This window comes from Mobula hypostoma, chromosome 5 (genome assembly GCF_963921235.1).
Source record: "Mobula hypostoma chromosome 5, sMobHyp1.1, whole genome shotgun sequence".
In the NCBI taxonomy this organism is placed as follows: domain Eukaryota; kingdom Metazoa; phylum Chordata; class Chondrichthyes; order Myliobatiformes; family Myliobatidae; genus Mobula; species Mobula hypostoma.
Window position 1 is genome coordinate 158,787,712 of NC_086101.1, and position 18,251 is coordinate 158,805,962.

The window sequence follows — 18,251 nt, forward strand, 5'->3', positions numbered from 1 at the left end:
TCTACACATTAACATCTTTCAAATTCTCAATCTTTTTGTATTCTATCTCCTTCACTGTTAACCCTCTCCCACTCACTCTACCTGTCCTTGCCCCTTTTCTCCTTCTGCTCCCCCTCCCGCTTTCCCTACCACTCCCCCTCTTCCTACCTCTCCCCTTCCCTCCCCCTCCTCTCCTCCCTCCTCCCTATCCCCCTCTCTTCCCCCTCTCTCTCCCTCCCTCCCCTCACGCTCTCCCTTTCTCTTCCACTCTCACTCTCTCCTTTTCACTCCTTCTCTCCCTCTCCCGCTTTTCTGCTCCTCACATTCTTCCCTGTCTCTCTGCCTCCCCTCTTCCTTCTCCCACTCCCTCACTATGGCTCCCCTGCTTAGAGTCAAAGAGTGAGATAGCATGGAAACAGGCCCTTTGGGCCAGCTGGTCCATCCTGACATGGTCCACATCTAAGCTGGTCCATCCTGACATGGTCCCCATCTAAGCTGGTCCATCCTGACATGGTTCCCATCTAAGCAGGTCCCATTTTCAATGTAATATTTCCTGCAATTGCCTTACATTTGACTTTCCCATTCTCTCTTATTCAGAGGCTGATACTTCTGAGGAGCATTCCACATGATCTCTCATATGAGAACATAGGTTGGTTTAAACTTATCGTGTCAAAGTGGTGCACCAATAAACTGATGCTTCCCTTTAAAACTGGTTAATGCTCTTATATATTCTTCATGAGTTAAAGTTGAGCTCTGTAGTCCATTGGAATTGATATATTGTCAAAACAAAACAAGCCTATTCAATTACAAGGAATGCTTTCAGTCATGTGCCAAAAATACAAGAGTCTGAAACTTAAGGAAATCAACATTTCAGTTGACTGAGTTTACAGATATAACTCTGCCTAATCATTATCTTCTTAGCTTTGTCTCCCAAATCTCATAGCGCTTTCTTGCTAAGCAGTGATTATGTATAGAAGCAAGGAGTATTATTTGCTTCAGCGCTTCATCTCTTACAGAGCCTCTCTAATGTGTTAATAAAACCTGTCTCCTCCAAAATTGCTGTTTCATGACAGGATTCTTTCCTCATCCAGGGCAGTAAGTTACTTTTATTGTGTTTTATTAGGATTTCTTTTTATTCTCCAAATTTATAGTGACTCCAAACAACTGTTTTGACGAGGACAGCTTTATAGCCAGTGGTTTAGAGCTCCAACAAACAATACACAGTTTCAATAACGCTTTCTGCTCTCCAATAAAAAATAACAGATTTTGTTGTGCTGAATAAAAAATATTTTCTCTGTATCTATTTAGTTGTTTGTTTGAGGCCCCACTTAAAAACTTTTTAAAGTTCAAAGATCAAAGTATATTTATAATCAAAATACACATATGTCACCATATACAACCCTAAGATTCATTTTCTTGTGGGCATACTCAATAAATCTATAGAATAGTAACCATAAGAGAATCAGTGAAAGTCTGCCCAACTTGGGTGTTCTACCAGAGTCTAAAGACAACAAACTGTGCAAATACAAAAAGAAAGAAAGAAAAATAATAAATAAATAAACAATATATATTAAGAACATGAGATGAAGAGTCCTTGAAAGTGAATGCATTGGTTGTAGGAGCATTTCAATGAATGGACAAGTGAAGTTGAGTGAAGTTATCCCCTTTGGGTCAAGAACCTGATGGTTGAGTGGTAATAACTGTTCCTGAAGCTGGCGATGTGAGGCCTGATGCCCCTGTACCTTCTTTGAGAAAAGAGCATGTCTTGGGTGGTGGGGGTCCCTGATGGTGGATGCTGCTTTCCTGTGACAGTGTTTCATGTAGGTATGCTCAATGGTTGGGATATTAGTTATCGTACTGTATTTTTTCTGCTAAACTAATAGACCCTGAAATTTCATATACCTCTGCACTCTCAGCCTGTGACCATTGACCACCTAAATTGCATTAAGGAGTTACAAAAGACCACAAAGTTTTACAGATCAATTAAATGATTAGTCTGGAATATATGATCATATGGAGCAATATATGAGAAAGCTAAAAGGTTCCCACTTTACTCAAGGAGAATGCCGAGGAAATTGAAAGTCTAAAACATATTAATAAAATGTGGAACTCTGATATGAAGGTTACAAAAAATTAACAATAAGCATCTGTGGAAGCAATTGATACATTGGCTTTTATTGAGGTTTCAGAGTAAGAAGGTCCTGCTCTCTTTCTACAGAGCTTTAGTTGCACCATAGCTCAAGTGAAATCAAGCAACAAAGGTGCCAACAAGGATTCAGTCCCAGATGAGCTCAATGGATTTTATGCTCACTTTAACTGCCAAAACATAGAGGCACTTCCACGAAATCTCACAGTCCATGAATACCCTGTGATTTCAGCCTCTGAAGCTGACTTGAGAGCGTCCTTCAGGAGGGGAACTCACAGAAAGCTTCCAGCCCAGACGGGGTACCTGGCCAAGAACTAAAGACTTGTGCTGATCAACTGATTGGAATCTTCACTGATATATTTAACTTCTCGCTTTGGCAGTCTGAGGTATCCAGCAGCTTCAAGCAGGCTTCAGTTATACTGGTACTTAAGAAGAATGTGGTAACCTGCCTTAATGACAATCATCCAGTAGAACTTACATCTACTGTACTGAAGTGCTTTGAGAGGTTAGCGATGAAACATATCAACTACTGCCGGAGAGGAGACTTGGATCCATTCCAGTTTGCCTACCGGTACAACAGGTCCACATCGGATGCCAGTTCAATGGCTCTTCACCCAACCCCGGAAAACTGGATAGTGAAGGTGCATATATCAGGATGTTTTTCATTGATTACACCTCGGCATTCAATTCTATGATCCCCTCAAAACTAATCTATAAGCTTCAAGTCCTAGGCTTCAATATCTCTGTGCAACTGGATCCTTGATTCCCTCAGTTGCAGACCCCTGTCAGTTCGGACTGGCAACAGCATCTCCTCCACAATCACCATCAGCACAGGTGCACCACAAAGCTGTGTGTTTAGCTCCTTGCTCTACTTGTTTTATACTTATGACTGTGAGGCTAAGTACAGCTCCATTGTCATATTTAAGATTGTAGATGACACAACTGTCATTGGCCGAATAAAAGGTGTGATAAATCAGAATATAGCAGGGAGATTGGAAATCTGGCTGAGTGGTGCCCCAACATCACTCACTCACTCAATGCCAGCAAGACCAAAGAGCTTATTATTGACTTCAGGAGGAGGAAACTGAAGGTCCATGAACCCGTCCTCATCGGGGGATCAGAGGTGGGGAGGATCAGCAACTTTAAATTCCTCGATGTTATCATTTCAAAGGATCTGTCCTGGGTCCAGCACGTAAGTGCAATTATGAAGAAGTAATGGCAGTGCTTCTACCTCCTTAGAAGATTGCAAAGATTTGGCATGATATCTAAAACTTGGACAAACTTCTGTAGATGTGCAGTGGAGAGTATATTGACTGGTTGTATCACAGCCTGGTATAGAAACACCAATGTTCTTGAACAGAAAATCCTACAAAATGTGGTGGATACGGCCCAGTCTATCACGGGTAAAGCCTTCCCCACCATTGAGTGCGTCTACACACAGCGCTGTTGCAAGAAAGGAGCGTCCATCATGAAGAATCCCCACCACCCAGGTCATGCTCTCTCATAACTGCTACCATCAAGAAGAAGGTACAGGAGCCTCAGGACCCACACCAACAAGTTCAGGAGCAGTTATATCCCCTCAACCATCAGGCTTTTGAACCAATGAGGAGCATTTCACTCAACTTCGCTCACCCCATCACTGAACTGTCCCCACAACATATGGACAATTCATCTCATGTTCTTGAAATTTATTGCTTATTTATTTATTATTTTCTTATTTATTGAGGGCTCAAGCTGGTAAAACCTGAGGCACATGCAGAGCAAAACACACTCATTTCTCAATTGCTAGGAAATTTCAGACTATTCTAGTGATGTTTAGTATTGTGGCTTTCTTGAGATTTACAAATATTACTGCCTAGGAAAAATATTTAATGCTACTGTGTAATAACTTTAGGATAATAGCAGTTGTAGATATTATTACTGAGACAATATATGCCCTGTTCATGTTCCATGGTCTTTCAATTTCTTCTTTTAATTCAGCATCTTTCTAGTATTTCTCATTTATCCATTTCTGTAAGTTATGTGGTTTTGGAATGGCAATGTTTTTAAGTAAGTTGTTCTTGCTTGTTTATCCTGTGCGAGTATATCTGGACGGTTATTATGGATTGTCCTATCAGTAATAATGGATCGGTCATGATATAATTTGTGTGACTCTGACTCTAAAACTGGGTCAGGCTTGTATTTATAGTAAGATATGGTGTCTTTCATGAGTTTGTATTTTAAAGCAAGATTTTGGTGAATTGAAGCACAGCTCCAACACCATATTCAGATTTGCTGATGACACCACAGTCGTAGTTTGAATCAAAGGTGGTGACAAATCAGCATATAGGATGAAGAATGAAAATCTGGCTGAGCACCCTCTTACTCAATGCCAGCAAGACCAAGGAACTGATCATTGATTTCAGGAGGAGGAAATCAGAAGTCCATTAGCCAGTCTTCACCGGGGGATCAGAGGTGGAGAGGGTCAGCAACTTTAAATTCCCCTGTGTTATTATTTTGGAAGACCTGTCCAGGACCCAGCACGTAAGTGCAATTATGAAGAAAGCATGGCAGTGCCTTTACTTCACTGGGAGTTTGTGAAGATTCAGCATGATATCTAAAACTTTGACAAACTTCTACAGATGTGTCATGGAGAGTATATTAACTAGATGCATCACAGCCTGGTATGGAAACATCAATGGCCTTACACTCTTCTTGGACTTCCAGCGGGGTACAGGTATCAATTTTAACTGATATTTTGATGACAAACTCTGCCACCTTCTCCCTGATGAAATTAAATTACCCCTCAATCATCAGGCTCTTGGGCCAAAGGGGATAACTTCTCTCAACTTCACTTGTCCCATCACTGAAATGTTCCCACAATCTATGTACTTATTTTAAAGGGCTCATCATCTCATGTTCTTCATATTTATTTATTTGTTTGTTTGTTTATTATTTCTTTCATTTTGTATTTGCAGAGTTTGTTGTCTTTTGCACACCAGTTAATCGCTCTAGTTGGTGCAGTTTTGTTGAGGATATATCTCCTGGTAGAACAATTGAGAATTAAGGATTATACAATAAGGATAATAAGTCACCTATTTGGATTAAGGCAACAAGACATTTCTTTACCCAGAGGTAAGTAATTCTTTTTAAATCTGTGAATGTGGGTGGCTCATTCAGAGATATATAAAAAGCGGGGATCAATCAAAAGAGAATCTGAGAAAGAGTGGCAAAATGGAGCTGATATAGCACTGTAGCTGAGATCTCATGGTAGAGTGGGCTCTTTTTCCTCGTACTGAGCTGAAGGCTATCAGTGCAAATGAACAAAGACCAATACCATGTTTTACAAAGTAACCTAGTGTCGAAGTGCCTATGGCTTTCCCTTTTCTCAAAAAGTCCACAAATCAAATACTGGAAAGAAATACTTTTTCTACACACAATCTCTTTTGCAACTACTAAACATCACTAATATTTCACAGTTAACAAGACTGTAGCTATACAGATGTTTAGAGGATATAAAGGAACATGGATGCATAGTGCCATAGTTACTGGAAGAGTAACCAGAGTTTTATGACTATCGATAAGCACATGTTGAATCCCTCCATAGCAGTATGACAAATACTTAAGATTTAGAAGCAGAGGTAGACCATTCAGGCAATCATGCTTGCTCCTCCTTTCAATAAGATAGCCACTGGTTGTTCATCAGTTTCCTGCTCTGTCTTCATTTTCCTTGAACCCCTTAAATTCTAAGAAAGTAATCATTAATATACTTGGTGAATGGATTTACACCGAATTTGTTTGGGTAGAGAATTCCAAACGTTTAAGGAACTCTGAGTCAAGAAATGTCTTCTCATCTCTACTCTGAATGGTCAATTTCTTATTGTGAGACTGTGATCCTAGTTCTAGACTTCACAGGCAGGGAAAACAAAATCCCTATGTTCATCCTGACAAGTTCCACCAGAATTACATTTCAATGAGGTCCCCCAACTTTAGAGTATATTCTCAGTCTGCTTAATCTCTCATGAGCAGAAACCAGCCATTTTAGAAATCCATCTGGGGAACCTTCATTGGTTTCCTCTCACTAAAATTTGCATTTATAAAGCTATTCTCAATGATGGTAACTATCATACTACACATCTGGTTCACTGATGTCCATCAGGGAAGGAAATCTGCCATCCCAACACTGTCTGGTTTAATGGAGGGTGTGGGCCCACCAATGTAACCAATTTACTTCACCTCTTTGTTTAGGGGCAAATAAGAATGGACAAGAGATGGATGCCAGCAACATCCACATTTTGTAAAAGAAAAGCAACTTGTGCAACACAGAAAGATGTCAATGACCGCCGATTTGCTCAAAATTTGGTAATTACCTGTTCACAATAACTTCGTTTTCCCTCTCCACAGAAGCTGCCTGACCCGTGGAATATTTTTGAGCATGTTCTTTCTTTTTGTCTGTTTGAACTATTTGTTGAAGCTGGGAAGTGGTGCTGTGGGAGAGGGGTCGGTGCAGGAAACCAATTGCTCCTCATAGCCGGATTGTGGGGGGAGTCATTTTCATCAGATTAAGATAGTACCTCCACCAGAGCAACGCTGGGTCATGCACATGTCTATAAGGTGGGAGATATAACTACTGTTCCAAACTAAAAGGTAATGTTACCACAGAGACAATGTAGCACGTAGATAACACATGACAAAGAGACATTGTAGAAACTTAAATAAAACATAGGTTCTAGGAAGATAAATACAGACTTTGAAAATAAGAATGCCAGATGTAGTTTATAGATTTTCATCATATTTTTGTTTTTGCCTGTTTTATGTGTCATTATTTACTCAATGTGACATTTTCATTTCTTATTTGTGTTATTTATTTGAATATATTTTCCAATACTTGCTGAACATCATGGTTGAGAGAATCTAAAAACTCATTTAAAATAAACAAGTAAATAATTACTCAAAAATATTGCAATGCATCCATTACCAACACAGTTTAATATCTATGCATTGTATTTGCTTTATAATCATTTCTTCAGAACAGGTTCCTGACTGGCAAGGCTAGTGTTTATTCTACACCTCTAAGATAAAAGTAAATCACTTTCCTTAAACAATGCAGTGAAAGTTCTCCTACAAGATTATGGGGTGGTGGGGGGGGGGGGGAGTGTGGAGACAATTCCAGGACTTGGATCCAGCAGCTTTGAAAAGAGAGCAACATACTTCCATGTCAGCATGGCGTGCCCATGTGCCTACTTCCCTCGTACCCCTCGGTGTAGGAGTCAAGGGTCAGAATGACAAATACTTATGGTGGTGGAATGGGGTGTCAGTGACCAAATAGTCATGTCCTGGGAGAGTGAATCTGCTTGTATACAGAAATATTACAGAAGTGAGAATCTGTTTTTCCTTATTACATTAACATTGTTGTCATAAATAATTACCAGAGCAGAACTTCTAAAAAAAGTAATAAACGTCAATTCATGTACATGAGAAAATCTGCAGACGCTGGAAATCCAAAGCAACACACACGAAATGCGGAGAAACTCAGTACTGAAGAAAGACCTCGGCCCGAAACATCAACTGTTTACTCTTTGTCATAGATGTTGCCTGACCTGCTGAGTTCCTCTAGCTTTTAGTGTGTATCGCTTCAATTTATGTAGTTCCTGATCATGTCTCTGATTAATTCCAAAGTGGATCATATGGAATGAAATACGTTGTTCGATTGCAGATGTTTTAACATTGTATGTCAATGTGCTTATCCACTTAGAAAATAATATCTTTATGAGACAGACATTTTATTCTATTTGAAGTTCTTGTGAAATAGTGCATTAATAGGCAATTGCAAAAGTTCTTCCAATACTGGCTGTGCAGGATCTGCTGTGGAAATTTATGGACTAACATCTCAGTATATTAAAATATTGACAGTCAATTTATCAGTGGAAAATCTGTGATGTGTTTTGAAAAAGATTTACTGAAATAGAGAAGTGAAATTGAGAAGGCTTCTCTGCTGGTTTGAATGTGATACTCTCCACAGCAGAGACAAGACTTCTGCTGCTGCTCTGGGAATGTACCTTTATTTGCTGATAAATGGATTAACACTTCCTGCTTTTAAGTCTTTTAGTTTCAATTTGCTCTTCTGCATTTGAAGCAAAACTGCAAATATATGCCACTGAATAATTATTTCTATTATGTACATTATTGGGAATCTTTTGTAAGTGTGTGTGTGTGTGTGTGTGTGTGTGTGTGTGTGTGTGTGTGTGTGTGCGCGCGCGAGAGAGAGAGAGAATGCATGTGTGTGTGTGCAGTCTTTACCCAAATTATTTTACGATTATTTTAAAATATAAATTAGAAAAATATTCCAAATTATTTAAGTTTTATTTTAAGTAATATGTCTTCAGAAAAGAAAAGATTGTTTAAACAGTTTAGATACATTGTGCTTAAGCATTAATATTAATTAAAATTATTTCTACCCACTTCATGAATTTTTGAAATGGAATGTGCACATTTCAACAAGATTTCATGAATGAATGTATTAGATAATGTAAGTTTTGTGTGGCTCTCTGCATTAATGTTATACAAAATCAGGTAATTTCAAAACCTTTGAGACCATTTATCAAAATGAATATTAATCCATCACAATACACCACTTGCCTACAAATGATGCAATTACTATTACTTTGCTGGTTTATTTAAACTGGCAAAAATAAGTAAGACATCTGTAAATTTAAAAATTTCAAATGCTACAATTATTTTTGGGACCATCCTAAATCATGGGCGCAGTTTTGTTTCTAACCATGAAAATGTAGTTTTGAAGACCTGACTTAAATCACTGCGACTGAATGATGCAAGAAGTACTTGCTGAAGAGCTGGTCTTTCATGCAGATTGATCTAAATTTTTTTGAGAAGGATGTAAGATATGCAATATCAGTTTTTAAAGAAAAAACAGAATATCTACTGCACTTCACCCAGAACTTATTGACAATTCTCTGTTATTTCTTTTCTAAAAACATATTATCCTTATGAACTATTATTTTCCAAATGACGAAAGTCTCACCAAACCATCAAGCTATATAGCAATATGTGCATTTCGATAGGTTTTAGATGTTTCTAATTAGCCGCATTCATTAGACAAGTATACCTTGTCAGACTAAAAATCACAAGGATATTACCTTTCAATTAACATAAATTAAATCTGAATTTTTCTGTGAAACAAATTAAATCTGAAACTTACTGTGAAACAAATTAAATCTGAATTTTTCTGTGAAACTTACCAGTGAGCCTATAAAGTGGTGTCTGGCTACCTGCTTCTCACAGCCTCCACACATAGATTTGATTAAAAGAAGGTACTAATCGCGTCAGAGTTTGAAACTACCCAAGAAAGAGAACAGGAACAGAATTACTTCGTTCTCTTTTTTTTCAGATGAGTACCTTCGGAAAAAAAGGAAGGAAGGGAGGGGAGAGGAAGCCAACAGCCCTTTGACTTCCTGCAAAAAAATAAGGAAACTCCAGATAGTCATCTTTCTCTCAGAAAAAAAAGAGATTCATATGGAAACAACAAAAAAGGAAATTAGATAGAAGTTTGAACCTTCATTCCCAGCCCAGATTGGGGCACTGCTTGCTTACAGCAGTTTGTTATTTTTATAGAAAGTTGAGAGTTTAAGCATAATCTAGTGAACAAAAAGCATTTTAAAATCTCTTGTACCCATGTTATTAATAGTAAGCATTCATTTTCAATCTCAGTTTTACATCAAAAGCTGAAGATCCTCATTTCAAATGATCAACATAATTTAATTCAATAATGTACACAGAATATTATGGCATCAACAGGATCACTATCATTATATAAAAGGAACATGATTAATGTTTATAATTGCATTTATTGTGGGTTTTTTTATTGTTAATGAACAGTGATTTATGCTTATAGTAAGCTGCTCTTGAATTCACAAGTTACAGCAGATGTAAAGGGATATGGTAAATTTTACAACGTTTAACTAATTACAACCTGGTTAAGTAAATATTATACCTCCAAATCAACATAAAAACACAAGATAAATTAAAGACTTATTCAAAAATAAATTACATGGACATGGACAACACAAGTGATTTAGCATGTGCAACATCTACAAGTTTTCTGTGTTTGGACCCCATGCCTATTTGTTTCTAAAATCATGCACAAAAATTAATTAATATTCAACAGGCTTGCAGATTTCTAGATTTTAGTTCGTTACATATGTGTCCCAGTAAATCACAGTTCAGTGAAACCATGCAATTTAGATACTAAAATGATCAATACACTTATTTACTTCTATTGTGAGAAAGTGCTCACGTTCCTTAAGCAGTTTCCATATAACCAAATAACCATATAACAATTACAGCACGGAAACAGGCCATCTCGGCCCTTCTAGTCCGTGCCGAACATTTACTCTCAGCTAGCTATCCAATTTTACTTTAAATGACAATATCGAACCTGCCTCTATCACTTCTGCTGGAAGCTCGTTCCACACAGCTACCACTCTCTGAGTAAAGAAGTTCCCCCTCATGTTACCCCCAAACTTTTCCCCCCTAACTCTCAATTCATGTCCTCTTGTTTGAACCTCCCCTACTCTCAATGGAAAAAGCCTATCCATGTCAACTCTATCTATTCCTCTCATAATTTTAAATACCTCTATTAAGTTCCTCAACCTTTTACGCTCCAAAGAATAAAGACCCAGCTTGTTCAACCTTTCTCTGTAATTTAGGTGCTGAAACCCAGGTAACATTCTAGTAAATCTTCTCTGTACTCTCTCTATTTTGTTGACATCTTTCCTATAATTTGGAGACCAGAACTATACACAATACTCCAAATTTGGCCTTACCAATGCCTTGTACAATTTTAACATTACATGCCAACTCCTATACTCAATGCTCTGATTTATGAAGGCCAGCATACCAAAAACTTTCTTCACCACCATATCCACATGAGATTCCACCTTCAGGGAACTATGCACCATTATTCCTAGATCCCTCTGTTCTACTGCATTCTTCAATGCCCTACCATTTACCATGCATGTCCTATTTTGATTAGTCCTACCAAAATGTAGCACCTCACATTTATCAGCATTAAACTCCATCTGCCATCTTTCAGCCAAATCTTCTAACTGGCCTAAATCTCTCTGAAAGCTTTGAAAACCTACTTCATTATCCACAACGCCACCTATGTTAATATCATCTGCATACTTACTAATCCAATTTACCACCCATCATCCAGATCATTAATGTATATGACAAACAACACTGGACCCAGTACAGATCCCTGAGGCACACTACTAGTCACCGGCCTCCAATCTGACAAACAGTTATCCACCACTACTCTCTGGCATCTCCCATCCAGCCACTGCTGAATCCATTTTACTACTTCAATATTGATACCAACGATTGAACCTTCCTAACTAACCTTTTGTGTGGAACCTTGTCAAAGGCCTTTCTGAAGTCCATATAGACAACACCACTGCTTTATCCTCATCAACTTTCCTAGTAACCTCTTCAAAAAATTCAATAAGATTTGTCAAACATGACCTTCCACGCACAAATCCATGTTGACTGTTCCTAATCAGACCCTGTCTATCCAGATAATTATATATACCATCTCTAAGAATGCTTTCCATCAATTTACCCACCACTGACATCAAACTCACAGGCCGATAATTGCTAGGTTTACTCTTAGAACCCTTTTTAAACAATGGAACAACATGAGCATTACGCCAATCCTTTGGCACCATCCCCGTTTCTAATGACATTTGAAATATTTCTGTCAGAGCCCCTGCCATTTCTACACTAACTTCCCTCAAGGTCCTAGGGAATATCCTGTCAGGACCCAGAGACTTATCCACTTTTATATTCCTTAAAAGCGCCAGTACTTCCTCTTCTTTAATCATGATAGTTTCCATAATTTCCCGACCTGTTTCCCTTACCTTACATAATTCAATCTCCGTCTCCTTAGTGAATACCGAAGTAAAGGAATTGTTCAAAATCTCCCCATCTCTTTTGGTTCCACACATAGCTGTCCATTCTGATTCTCTAAGGGACCAATTTTATCCTTCACTATCCTTTTGCTATTAATATAACTGTAGAAGCCCTTTGGATTAATTTTCACCTTACTTGTCAAAGCAACCTCGTATCTTCTTTTAGCTTTTCTAATTTCTTTCCTAAGATTCTTTTTACATTCTTTATATCCTTGAGCACCTCATTTACTCCATGCTGCCTATATTTATTGTAGATATCTCTCTTTTTATGAACCAAGTTTCCAATATTCCTTGAAAACCATGGCTCTCTCAAACTTTTAACCTTTCCTTTCAACCTAACAGGAACATAAAGAGTCTGTACCCTCAAAATTTCATTTTAAATGACCTCCATTTCTCTATTACATCCTTCCCATAAATCAAATTGTCCCAATCCACTCCTTCTAAATCCTTTCGTATCTCCTCACAATTAGCCTTTCTTCAATCAAAAATATCAATCCTGGGTCCAGACCTATCCTTCTCCATAATTATATTGAAACTAATGGCATTGTGATCACTGGACCCGAAGTTCTCCCCAACACATACCTCGGTCACCTGACCTATCTCATTCCCTAACAGGAGATCCAACACTGCCCCTTCTCTAGTTGGTACCTCCATGTATTGCTGCAAAAAACTATCCTGCACACATTTTACAAACTTCAAACCATCCAGTCCTTTTACAGTATGGGCTTCCCAATCTATGTGTGGAAAATTAAAATCTCCCACAACCACAACCCTGTGCTTACTACAAATATCTGCTATCTCCTTACACATTTGCTCCTCCAATTCTCGCTCCCTATTAGGTGGTCTATAATACACCCCTATAAGTGTTACTACACTTTTCCCATTCCTCAATTCCACCCAGATAGCCTCCCTAGAGGAGCCCTCTAATCTATCCTGGCAGAGCACCGCCATAATATTTTCTCTGACAAGCAATGCAACACCTCCCCCTCTTGTCCTTCCAATTTTATCACACCTGAAACAATGAAATCCAGGAATATATAGTTGCCAATCACACCCCTCCTGCAACCATGTTTCACTAATAGCTACCACATCATACTTCCAGTTATCAATCCATGCTCTAAGCTCATCCACCTTTCTTATAATGCTCCTAGCATTTTCGTTGTTTCATTGTTTCGTTGATGACAGTTATGAATGAATCAAAAAACAATTATCATTGTTCACATGAGAGATTCTGCAGATTCTGGAAATCCAGGGCAACATTTACAGTATGTTGCAGGATCTCAGCAGGTCCAGCAACATCTATGGAGAGGAATAAACAGTCGATGATTCAGGCCAAGACCCTTCATCAGGATATTTCAATGCCTTAAGGAAAGTGAAATGAAGATCTTAAACACAGTAAGGAAGGCAGGTTTTGAAAGAAGGCCGTAATGGGTGCAACAGTACTTAATTGGACGATGTAAGGAATTGTTAGTTGATCGTAGTACAGTAGTTATGTTACTACACTAAGTAATTTTAACATCTGGACTAACAGTCCGAGATCTGGCCACATATCTCTCAATGGCAGTTCTGTAATTTGGAACAATAGCTAGTCTTAGTAAAAATGACAATAAAAGTTGAATTGTTGTACTAATGCCCCACATGGGAAGAGATCTGGCACTTTTACCTAATTGGAGCTGTTACGTACCCCGTAACTAGGTTGCCAAACCAGCAGAAATGAATCACTCAGTTGGAGTCTGGATTACTAGAACTAAGAAAGTTTTATTAAAAAAACAAGCAACACAGTACTCTAATCAAAAAGGATAATAAATGCAACAGTTCAGCAATGATAAACACACATGTACACAGAATTAAGAAAACAAGATTAATCAAGCTCTATCATTGTCTAGGGGTAAATGACCAGTTTCAAAGTGACACAAAGTCCAGTTCAATTTAGTTCAGTTCGCAGTAATCGTTGCCATGGCGATGGACAGTGGGGGGGGGGAAGAGAGAGCAAAACGAATGAATATTCAACACAGCTTCCACACAGACCTTCGCAGTCAGCTTTCGGGCGAGCCCTTTGTGATGTCATCTGAGGTCACCGACCGTGACCCCTCTGTTTCCAGATACGACCATTTCTTTGCGCTGAACCTGGCACCCAGGCAAGGGTGGACACACACCAGGTTCCCGCCGGTCATGCCTTTCCACCCTGTGCGCTTATGACTTGATCCCGCGATCAGCCGTCCAAAAGCTTCCCACCGACTTGTGAGAGGCGCACCGCTTCCAGGGTCTCGTTAGCTCGGGTGTCATGTGTGTCCTGCCTTAGCGAACCTGTCCCTTTTTATCCCCCTGCTGGGGTATCGCCTGTCCATCACTTCAAACAGTTCAGGGTTCAAAGGGGGAGCCGCTCTAGACAGCTCTCTCTCCCGTCCCTTCATTACACATCTCCAAGTGCAGTTCCATTGTCTTCCTTATCTCTCTCTCTCCCGAAGACAGGTGGAAGACCAACTGCTGATCACACAGGACAGCTAACATCTATGTGTATTCTTGTCACAGAGCTATATGTGACTCCAGACCCACCAATGCAATTGACTCCTAAATGACCTAGTAGACTGCTAAGTTTCACCATAACTATTATGTTTAGTAGAGCAATAAGACCATAAGACATGGGTGCAGAATTAGGCCATTTGCTCCATTGAGTCTGTTCACCATGACTGATCCTTCTCAATCCCAATCTCCTGCCTTCCTCCCGTAGCCTTTCAAACCTTTACTAATCATGAACCTATCAACATTTGCTTTAAATATACGCAATGATTTACCTCCACAGCCGTCTGTGGCAATGAATTCCACAGATTCACCATACTCTGGCTAAATTAATTTTTCCTCATCTCTGTTCTAAATGGACATCCTTCTATTCTGAGGCTGTGCCATCTGGTCCTAGGCTCTCCCACTACAGGAAATATCCTTTCCACATCCAGTCTACCTAGTCCTTTCAATATTCGATAGGTTTCAATGATATCTCTCCCCCTGACCCCCATTCTTCTAAACTCCAGCAAGTACAGGCCCTGAGCCATCAAAAGTTCCTCGTATGTTAACCCTTTCATTCCTGAACCCATGAAAACTATCTCACTTTTTGCTCTCTTTTTACACCACATAGAATATAGAACAGTACAGCACAGAAACAGGCCTTTCGGCCCACAACCTTATGCTGAATCAGCAAATCAAAAACACCTCAGTACTAATCCCTCCGACCTACACAATGTCCATATTCCTCCACCTTCCTTACATCCATGTGCCTATCCAAATGTCTCTTAAAGGCCTCTAACGTATTTGCTTCTACCTCCATACCAGGCAGTGCAAACCAGGCATTCATGGCACTGAGTGAAAACTTACCCACCAAGTCCCCCTTGAACCTACCCCCTCTCACCTTCAATGCATGCCCTTTGGTATTAGACATTTCAACTCTGGGAAGCAAATACTCCCTGTCTACTCCATCAATGTATCTCATAATCTTATGAACTTCTATCAGATCTCCCCTTAGTGTCTGGTGCTCCAGACAAAACAACTTAAGTTTATTCAGCTTCTCATGATAGCACATGCCCTCTAAACCAGGCAGCATCCTAGTAAAACTCTTCTGTTCCCTCTCCTAAGCTTCAACATTCTTCCTACAGTGCAGCCACCAGAACTGTATGAAATGCTCCAGATGGGCCGGACCAGAGGTTTATAAAGTTGCAACATAATCTCTTGACTTTTGAACTCAATGCCGTGACTAATTAAAGCAAGCATTCCACAAGCCTTCTCAACCACCCTATGGACCTTTGTAGACACTTTCAAGGAGCTATGAACTTGGATCCCAAGATATCTCACAACCACACCGTTAAGGATCTAGCCCTTAGCAGTGTACAGTCTCCTTAAACTTACCCTACCAAGGTCACATTTATCACATTTGTCTGGGTTAAACTCCATCTGCTATTTCTCTGTCCCTATCTGTAACATATCTATATCGTGCTGTATTCTTTGCCAGTCTTCTACACTATCCACAACTCCACCAATCTCGATATCATCCACAAACTTACAAGCCCACCCATCTACATTTTAATCTAAGTCATTTATATACATCACAAACAGCAGAGGTCCCAGTACAGACCCCTGCAGAACACCACCAATTACAGACCTCCAACTCAGGTAAGTCCCTTCGACCACCACCCTCTGCCTTCTCTGTGCAAGCCAGTTCTGAATTCAAACAGTCAACTCGCCGCAGGCCCCATGCATCTTAATCTTCTGGATTAGCTTCCCTTGAGGGACTTCATCAAACACCTTACCAAAATCCACGCAGACAACAACCACATTGCTACCGTCATCAATCTCTCTCGTCAACTTGTCAAAAAACTCAATCAAGTTAGTAAGACACAATCTGACCCACACAAAAACAATGTTGGCTCTCCCTAATTAGGCAATAGGTTTCCAAATGCTTATGTATCCTATCCCAAAGAATTTATATATCCCTACTTACTGCATTTCCAGCACACAGCAACTGCAATGTGTTTCATCTGAACTATAGACTGAGTTGTTCACCCAGTCTACTCCTCCCCAAGCCTGAGATCTACTGAAGAAGGACAAGGGCAACAGCAAGGAACAGCACCATTTGGCAGGTTCCCCTCCCAGCTGTCCACCATCTTAATACAGAAGTATTTTTCTGTCTCTGCATTGTTCCTGGATCTAAATTCCAGAACTCGTCACTCAATAAGCACTCTGGGAGTACATTCACCAGGACAACTGCAAAGATTCAAGAAGATAGCTCACCACCATCATCTCAGGAGCAATTACTGTCGATTAGTACATACTGGCATTGCCAGCAACACCAATATCCCAAAACCTGAATACAAAACAATAAAAGCCTGCATCCAATTGCACAGAGCTCTGTGTCACTAGTACAGAAGAAGGACATTTCTTTGAATTGACCCAGTGCTTATTTAAAAGATGGATTCTTAAATTCAAAGTTCAAATAAATTTATTATGAAAATAACTGTATGGTACCATAGACTACCCTAAGGTTCATTATCTTCCTGGCAATCACAGTGGAACAAGGAAATACAATAGAATCAATGAAAAACGACACACAAAGGCTGACAAACAGCCAATGTGCATAAGAAGACGAACTGTGACAAAGAAAGAAAAATTAGTAAACACTGGGAAGTTTCTCCTGAATGGTGCTTGTGATACGAAGGCTTGACCTCTACTTTTGGATTTCATTCAGCAGTCCCAACATTTACCAAACAGTATACTAATCCCACTTTTTAAAGCTCTCCACTTTACTGCTTCTCAGTTGACAGAATGACCACAGCTTTCCTTGGACAAACTTCAGGGTTATTCCTAGTGAAGGTTATATTCCTTTCACACTATCGGAATGGTGAGGGTTGGCAGAGCTGAGTGATTCAGATGTTCACATGAGTCACAGCAGGCTGGTATGCAAGCACTGAAATTAATTAGCAAACCTAGCAGTATTTTATAAGACAGAAGGAGGAAGCTCACGAGCATTTGGAACCCTTACCTCCAAGAGGCAGTGAAAGCAGTTTATTGAATATTTTTAAGGCAGGACTATATGGATATGTGATAAGCAGAGGGATTAAGGACTAATCCACAAATTGGGATTGGTTTATTATCATCCCATACACCAAGATAGAGTGAAAAGGTTTGCAGATCATTCATGCAGATCATGCCATACATTAGTACATCAAGGTAGAGGAAAGGAAACAGAATGCAGAATATCATGTTACAGAGAAAGGGAAAGTGCAGGGGCTACACTGAGGCAGATTGGGAGATCAGAAGTTTATGAGTCCATCATTTAACAAATGAAGTTCAAGAGTAGATGGGAAGATAGAGTGATGTTACATTCAAAATCAGCCACAATCTTATAAAATAGTAAATCAGGTTCAGGGTGGAGAGGCCTGTTCCTGCTTCTGGCTTATATATTCACCTTCACGTTTGTATGAATTAAACCCTCAGATACTGCGCATCAAATACTGAACAAATGGAATTTTTGGAGCATTGCTTGGGAAATCCAATTGTTCAAATGCAACATGGTATAAATTGGAGCATTTCTTATACTCAGAGAATATTAGTTTAAAACATGTCTGGACTATTTCAAGTTTGATCATTTCTGGATAACAACATCTCAATAT

The 18,251-nt window shown here is 39.4% G+C and overlaps 1 protein-coding gene across 1 annotated transcript in view; it reads right to left on the bottom strand.

Annotated features, from left to right (window-relative positions):
• The window catches only part of znf366 (zinc finger protein 366), a 50,696-nt gene extending 41,197 nt beyond the window's left edge, over positions 1-9,499 (bottom strand). The window contains exon 1 of the mRNA XM_063047673.1: positions 9,364-9,499. The gene's annotated coding sequence lies outside the window, so the exon portion shown is untranslated. The remainder of the gene's footprint in view (positions 1-9,363) is intronic.
• Between the last annotated feature and the right edge of the window lie 8,752 nt (positions 9,500-18,251).